Source organism: Eurosta solidaginis, chromosome X (assembly GCF_040869045.1).
Source record: "Eurosta solidaginis isolate ZX-2024a chromosome X, ASM4086904v1, whole genome shotgun sequence".
In the NCBI taxonomy this organism is placed as follows: domain Eukaryota; kingdom Metazoa; phylum Arthropoda; class Insecta; order Diptera; family Tephritidae; genus Eurosta; species Eurosta solidaginis.
In genome coordinates, this window is record NC_090324.1 from 168,608,251 (window position 1) to 168,616,783 (window position 8,533).

The 8,533-nt window shown below is 38.2% G+C and overlaps 1 pseudogene; it reads left to right on the forward strand.

Moving 5' to 3' along the window:
* Positions 1 to 7,047: 7,047 nt before the first annotated feature.
* Positions 7,048 to 8,298, forward strand: LOC137235243 (nucleosome-remodeling factor subunit NURF301-like; annotated as a pseudogene).
* The last annotated feature ends 235 nt before the right edge of the window (positions 8,299 to 8,533 follow it).

Consider the following 8,533-nt stretch of genomic DNA (forward strand, 5'->3'; position numbering starts at 1 on the left):
TATGTCCCGGTCAGCACGCTTTTCGGAACTGCGTCATATTCAAAAAAATTAAACCACCCAGAGAAGGATGCTTGCACGAGCCCATAAGCTCTGCCTAAATTGGCCTGGCATATCCGCCGTACCGTAACCCCCTACCGCTACCGGGCGACACCGTTCTCGCCCAGGAAACAACATTCCCTCAGCAGCACCTAGCATCGCCCGACGCACCATTCGATGCACCGCACAAGGGCTGCATACCGCCAACGCTAGAGGAAAAGTGTCCGAAATCCTCGTGCGAGTTGCGGACCCCTAAGGAACTCCAGGAGGCTCTAGCCGCTGGACGCGCCTAGGGAGGGGACGATGGCTGAGCGACTATTACAGTCACCAACAGAAAACTGCATGAACATATTCCAATCAAATACCAATACTTGAATTTTAACTGAACTTTATATTGAATTTGAACATGTACCTTATTTATAATTACCGTAACTAAGTTACATATATATATATAAATATGTACATTGAACCTTTTTATACATTACTATTTGATGTATAGCTATTATATTTAAGACTCATGAATTACGTTAAATCCATGAATTATATCTATATCCATTATAGTATAACAGTTTACACTTCGCCGCTCTGGCAACCCCATCTGTGAGTTGACAGATCGGGTTGGTGTGTACATACATATATAGATATGATTTGTTTTGACATTTGCTTTTATATTATTATTCGAATTCTTACCATCCCGTGTGTGACACAGAAAAAATTATAAATCGCTTTGTATTAAATAAAATTAGTTTTACTTTGAAATTTAGAAAGTGTCCTTTCACTAGCGTAAAGTTTATAGTTCCGGTTCAATACCTACAAAAACCCAAGTACAACGCTTATTTAAACAGACTTGCATAGCCATAGATATACCATCGAAATTGGTTTTCTGCAAGTGGGTTGTGCACATAACAACACCAAATAAGATATATGAAGAGGATCCACCAAAAGATCGAGTGGCACCGCCATTACCACCATACTCATCACATCGCCATCACCGCCGCCACTGAAGCAGCCACATCCACATCCAAACACAGACAGCACCATAAAAGTGCAACGCGCTGCTACTGCCGCCACAATCCTCGCCACCACCACCACAGCTACATCCCGCCAGGAAAAGTAAGGTAAATTTTATCCTGCCAACCCCCTTAACAGTACCATTTACTATATAGGCAGATTTCGAATGTATTCTAAAACCAATATATATTCAAAACTATAGTAGGTCTCAATGTGTAAAAGAACATATTCCTTATGCCTATTGTTATTTTATTAAAGGCTCATATAATAACCAACTGAATCGTTTTAAAATATATAGCGGTGTTGATGCTCCAAAAAATTTTTTTTAAAAGGTTTTTCGATGATGTTTTAGATATTTACCACCTATATTTGAGTAAAATAGGTAGAATGCATCAATTAACTGCCAACCAACTTAGGCGTCAAAACGAGGATATATTTTGCCATATTTGTGGAATGGAACTTTTATTAAATGATAGGGTACAGACCATTTCCATTTAACTGGTGAATATAGAGGTCCAGCACATAATAAATGTAATTTAGAATATCAGATATCAAATTTTATTCCAATATTTTTTTATAATTTATCTAAATATGATTGTCATTTATTTATTAAAGAGTTGTCATCTGTAGGGGGGGGGGGGGGGGGGGGATATAAATATTATTCCCTTAAACAAAGAGTTGTATATTTCAATATCAAACATTGAACTTAGGTTTTTAGGTTCATTTCGATTCATGCCTTCCAGCCTAGACAGTTTAGCTAAGAATTTAAGTAATAAAAATATTTAGAAATAACAAAAGCTTATTTCCCCAACGATTATCACTTTGTTTTTGTTTTTATCGGCCTATTGATAAATCATTCAAGGTTCGAATCGAGCTCAAGGCCAGTACAATAATTTCTTTCTAATGATAATTATTGTTATTTTTTAATTTTTCTAAAATTGAAAAATTGTATTTTATTTTTGAATAGTAAGTAGAAAATTTTTCAGACAGGTCCTCAATAGGCCGAAAAAAACAAAAACAATTGTTAATAAACCATGAGCACTTGGGAATGTCAAACAAAGTAATTGACAATAAACAAAAATCCAGCATTATCAGTGATTTGCACCAGATGGCGCAACACTGAATAAATATAGTTGGTAAAAAGAAATAGAAGTAGCAAATTTGCCAGTCAAACAAACCACCGCTGTATAGCTAAATGGTTAGCGCAGCATGCCTAAAGCGTACTGATGATGAAGGCTTAGCACCCTTCAAAATGTATCTATCTGCGCAGATATGGCAGGTTGTCTGAAAAATTTTCTACTTACTATTCCAAAAACAAAATACAATTTTTCAAATTTAGAAAAATGAAAAAATAACAATAATTATCATTAGAAAAAAATTATTGTTCTGGCCTTGAGCTCGATTCGAACCTTGAATGATTTATCAATAGGCCGATAAAAACAAAAACAATTGTTAATAAACCATGAGCACTTGGGAATGTCAAACAAAGTAATTTACAATAAACAAAAATCCAGCATTATCAGTGATTTGCACCAGAAGGCGCAACACTGAATAAATATAGTTGGTAAAAAGGAATAGAAGTAGCAAATTTGCCAGTCAAACAAAACACCGCTGTATAGCTAAATGGTTAGCGCAGCATGCCTGAAGCGTACTGATGATGAAGGCTTAGCACCCTTCGAAATGCATCTATCTGCGCACCTATGGCAGGTTGTCTGAAAATATTTCTACTTACTATTCCAAAAACAAAATACAATTTTTCAAATTTAGAAAAATTAAAAAATAACCATAATTATCATTAGAAACAAATTATTGTTCTGGTCTTGAGCTCGATTCGAACCTTGAATGATTATCACTTTGATTTAATGAAACGTAAAAGTATTTTTCTATATGACTACTTAGATTCAGAAGAACGTCTCAACGAAACACAATTACCTAATCGTTCACATTTCTTTAATAAATTATCAAATGAATCGTGTAGTATCGATAATTATCAGCATGCACAAAATGTTTGGACAACATTTAATTGTTCCAATTTATTTGTTTAGGCCGCAAGCCTAAATATGGCGGTGCACCCTCGTATCGCTCTACTTTTCCTTTTCGTTATCTTTTCACCTCACATTTTTCATTTATTCCTATCGGTTTATACCGATAACCGTTTACCCCGCCGGATAATAGTTAAGCCTAGAATTCGGCGGTGACCGCGAACTAAATTTTTTTTACCTCGGTCACTTCTTTTGCAAACGTTTAAGAAACCGCCAGCAGCCAAGCCACTGAAGGTAAGTCTTTCCTTAATACCAAAAATTATAAAGTTCATTTTTACACTTCCGTCATCGGAAATATTGAATTTTGATTAAGTGGATTAACTTTGAATTTGCATTTGCTTTTATTTTAATAAATATTATTGTGTATCTTTTTCTAACGAATTCATTTGTGTTTTCTCCTTTCTTTTCTCCCCACCATTATTGCGAGCGCGCCCTATCTGTGGTCTTGCCGCCGTAACATTTGGTCCTTACGCGCCGACGAAGTTAATATTTCGAAACGAAGCACAAATTTTACAATAAGAAATCAACCAGCACATGTGAAAAACCTAAGAGCTTAGATATTATTTACCAAAAGGTATCAAATTTACAAATTAAAATCAACCAGCGAAGAAGCAAACGAACGAGCAACACATACAGCCATAAAATCATCACTACAGCTAAAACGAATCAACTCATCATACGATATCACGTCAATTTATCACATCATCACAATAACATCACATCTACAGTCCACATAACATCGCATCAACAGTCCACATAACATCACATCAACAGTCTACATAACATCATATCAGATCACATACGTTACCAAAACTTGTGTAAGGTAAGTGGTTGATTTTGCTGCACATTTTTTTTCTATATACGAACTAACGTATCGAGTGAATTTGTGATATCCATTTGCAAGTCAAAGCAAGTGGAAGCTCATTGTGTTTTAAATGCATACTTAGCGCCTTTTGATTATCGGCTAAGTCCCCCACCAGTGGCAAGACTTTTCCGACACAACTCAAGGCAAGACAGATTTTTCCTTTTACAACAAAATTATCACTGCACTGTGCACCCACAACTCGGTTTCTATAGACAGTCTTTTCGGTTGTTGATTTTCGGCAACAATCTACATACACTCTCACTTGGTTGATGAACTTGCAAAGAAATATCACAATATTCACGCATTCATAATATTCTGCAACCACAGAAAATTTTTTTCTAAAACATTTCACCTTCGTTGGGTGGCTTGTAGTCATTTTTGCTTAATTGCGACAATCAATCACAGAATTGTTGCAAATCGCTCATTTGTGAATACACTTAATTCATATTAATTCGAAGGCATTTAATATAGAATATTTTTGCACCGAATTATATACATATAATCAATTGCTTTATTTTTGAACGGAAATCAGTTTGTTAATCAGTTGCGAACTGAAATAATACCATAAAGCCAAAAATTAGCACTGCGTTGGGTGGCTAGCCGCTCATCACAATTGGTCACAAACACAATTTTATACTGATCGTTTTAAATTATATAGCTGTATGTTTTCAGCGTTGTTTATAATAAATAAGTAAAAGTGTAATTTTCCACATTAAGTTGGATAAACAAATTTATTTTCTTATTTATATTGGGAAAGATACACTGGTTGGCTACTCGGGAATACTCACCGTTCACTTTCACTTTGTATACACATTAAATCCTCGTCAGGATTTCTATCTGTGTTTCACATCACCACACACATTAAATCCACAGGATTTCGATTTGAGTTTCAAAGCTAGAGGTTGACACACTATATCCACATCGGGATTACATCTGCGTTTTTTAAACTTTTTTAGACATGCTAAGTTTTCAGAAAATATTTCTATCTGTGTCCAATACACCTTTTAGACACATTAAATATTTGCAGACGACTTCTCTTCCCTGCATTGCACATCACTGTAGACACATTAAATCCTCGTCAGGATTTCTATCTGTGTTTGATATCACTTTGTACACACTAGAACCTTTCATGATTTCTATCTGTGCTGCATATCACTACATGCACATTAAATCCTAGTCAGGATTTCTATCTATATCACTGTATACACATTAAATCCTCGTCAGGATTTCTATCAGGATATCACTACATACACATTAAATCCTCGTCTGGATTTCTATCTGTGGCTTACATAATCCTCGTGAGGATCTCTATAAGTGGTTCATATCACTGGCCACACATTACATTCACGTCAAGATTTACATCTGATTCAATTCTTTTTCTTATCACTAAATTCACATAAGATTGCTTTCTGTGTTAACACATACAATCAGATCTGAGTTTCAATCCGTGTATTTTTAAAGATTTCACTTATACAGCACAATCACAGCAGGAGTGATAGCTGGACTACGTTCAAAAAAAAAAAAACAAAACACATTGATAATTTTTGCTGTGGTTGCATTTACACCAACACCACTAAGTCGTTTACCTCCAAGCTCTACACCTTCAAAGAAACAAAATATTCAGATTAATTAAAGCAATGGAGACATATATTAGATTGGCGGATTCCATAGTCGAGTTTGAACAAGACTTCAACTCCTCGTCTGCCTCTTTGTTTGCTTTGAAACCCAGGCGATTCACTTGGAACCCACTAGTGACCTCAGTACTGCCGCATTCCTGGCAGCTTTCGATAGGTTTGTCGCTCGGCGAGGATGTCCAAAGAACATCTACTTCGACAACGGAACCAACTTTGTCGGAGCCTCCAGAGCTCTCCGCTCAGAACTCAAAGCTTTCCTGGCGGACATTGGCAACCAAACTCTATCCAAGTACAGTCACCAAAACCTGACATGGCATTTCATACCACCAGGAGCTCCTCACATGGGCGGACTATGGGAGGCAGGGGTCAAAAGCTTCAAGAACCACTTCAAGAAGATCGCTTTGGGTCACAAATTTACCCTTGAAGGGTTCAGCACACTACTTTGTCGAATCGAGTCCTGTCTCAATTCTCGACCGTTAAGCCCCTCCTCCAACGAGCCGTCTAATTTGGAGCCCCTTACTCCAGGCCATTTCCTCGTTGGAGGGCACCTGTTAGCTCCACCGGAGATCGCCGTCAGCGAGAATCGCGCATCACTCGTCAATCGATGGGAAAAACTTAAGGCGCTGCATAAAACCTTCTGCAAACGGTGGAAAACGGAGTATCTCACCGAATTGCAGAAGCGCGTTAAGTGGAAGCATCCACAATCAAACCTTAAACAGGGAGACCTAGTCGTCATTAAGGAGGATAATCTGCCCCCTAACGAATGGAGACTAGGCCGGATAGCCAACCTTCATTATGGCCCCGATAGCCGAGTTCGAGTCGTGGAACTGGATACGGCAAGGGGACAAACCACCAGACCAATCACGAAATTGGTCCTACTACCACTCACCAGTGAGGATGAGGGAGACTTGTAACTCCTACCCGTTATAACAAACCACTTAAACCAGCTCTCGTTCACCCCGAACGAGGCCAACAACCAGTTTAACCCAGCTCTCGTTCAACCCGAACGAAGCCAACAAACCACTTAAACCCGCTCTCGTTCACCCCGAACGAGGCCAACAGAACCCTACCGCAGATCCACTATCTGCCACAGAATATAATTGACTCAATAACCACGATTTGGTCTTAAAACATCTAATATTTTATTACCGTAAGGTAATATAGTTTAACATCATACCTCTTAAATCTGGTCGCGTATCAAACTCCGTTATGTTGTGCGCAGGTTCTGCATGTTCCTGTGGGTTTGGCTGTAGTAGCATGTGAAGCAGCTGTTTTGTTCAACGTTGTGTCGCCTTTAAATTAGCTGACTTGAAATTAAGGTGATTTAGCTATCATTACTAGCTACTTACCATCATAAAGTAATTCCGACCACATCGGGGTGCTTGTATTCTGATAGCACTGGTAGATACAGCAAGATACTCATATGTCGTCCTCCGAGCGCGGTAGATTCGACTTCAATTTCGAAGCGCGGCCACCAAGTCCAGACCCTATTTGGCTACAAGATCGTGAATATGAGGCATTGGTATTGCCGGAATCTTCTGCTGATTTATTAATGAAACATGACTTAATAATCAAGGCATTGGGCGTATATGCAGTATTACGACGTTTTCGTCATTTAGTACGCTTATCACCATTTCGTTTTTAGGATTTTTGCGCTGCATTGACAAGTGACGAACAAAGTGCACTAATTGCAGACGTACATTTTATGTTAGTGAAGGCATTTTTACGTGAAGAAAATCTTCAGGGAACTCACTTTGGACCACTCGATCCAAAAGATACGGTGAATATAAGTTTCCTATCTAATTAATGGCATCACATGGCCGGAGGTATTACGTAGCTATGTAGAGAGCGATATAATTTTTAGTCGCGAAGTATATAATATTTTATGTGCTGCTGGCGATTATCCATTTACGTGTGTTAACGATCGTATTATAGTTTTACAATTTTTAACCGATCAATTTTTACAAGCAATGCTGTACGAGACGTAATGTTACAAGAGGGTCCAATACATTACGATGATCATTGTCGTAGGTGTCTAGATTAGGTGATCTATTATGCTGCGCAACATGCCCTGCTGTTTATCATCTCGAATGTGTCGATCCACCATTGCATCATATACCAACTGAAGATTGGCAGTGTAATTCATGTAAATCGCATAAAGTTAGTGGTGTTGTTGATTGTGTATTGCCACAAGAGGAACAAGGCGTACTCATAAGGCATGATACTTGGCTCGGATCGACATGGACGTAAACTTTGGTTCATAGCACGTGCAACATTCGTTGAAGGCCAACCTGCATATGATAATGACAAAATTTGGGATTATAGTACAGAATCAAAACTAGAACTACTATTGGGCATACTCGATAAGGATGACTTAGAAGCTGCACTCTATAATCAAATTACTGAGCGGAAAGATGAGATTGTACGACAGATGACATTAACAGAATCCATAACAGAAGTGCATAACAAATATCGAAGACTGTCATATATGGACGAAGAAAAGAAGCAAACGTGGGCATTAAGGCGTGGCACGAATGATGAAGATATTGATATAAGTGCAAATGCCATCAGCGGCGGCGGTGGAGACAACAAAATGACACGCCTAAAAACAAGTCAGAACACAAAGGCAAAGCACGTCGTCCAACAGAATATTGTTTGCTTGGTATTGGTTATATATCAGCGAAGAGGCACGTCGAATCAGGGTTATTAGTGTTGGCGATAGGAGCTGATAGTTTTGTAGCAGCAGCATCTGCACCTTCAGTTATTCCCTGCAACTGTTCCTCTATTGCACGCACCCGTTCAGCGAATGTAAATGCAAAATAATCAGCGCCCTCCAATTGTACATTCTCTTTATTACGTTGCTCTAGTTTAACATCTAGACCGTTTTTGACGTTCTTTGCTGCGTTTATTTAAACGTTCCAATATGGTATCTTTTTTATATCAGC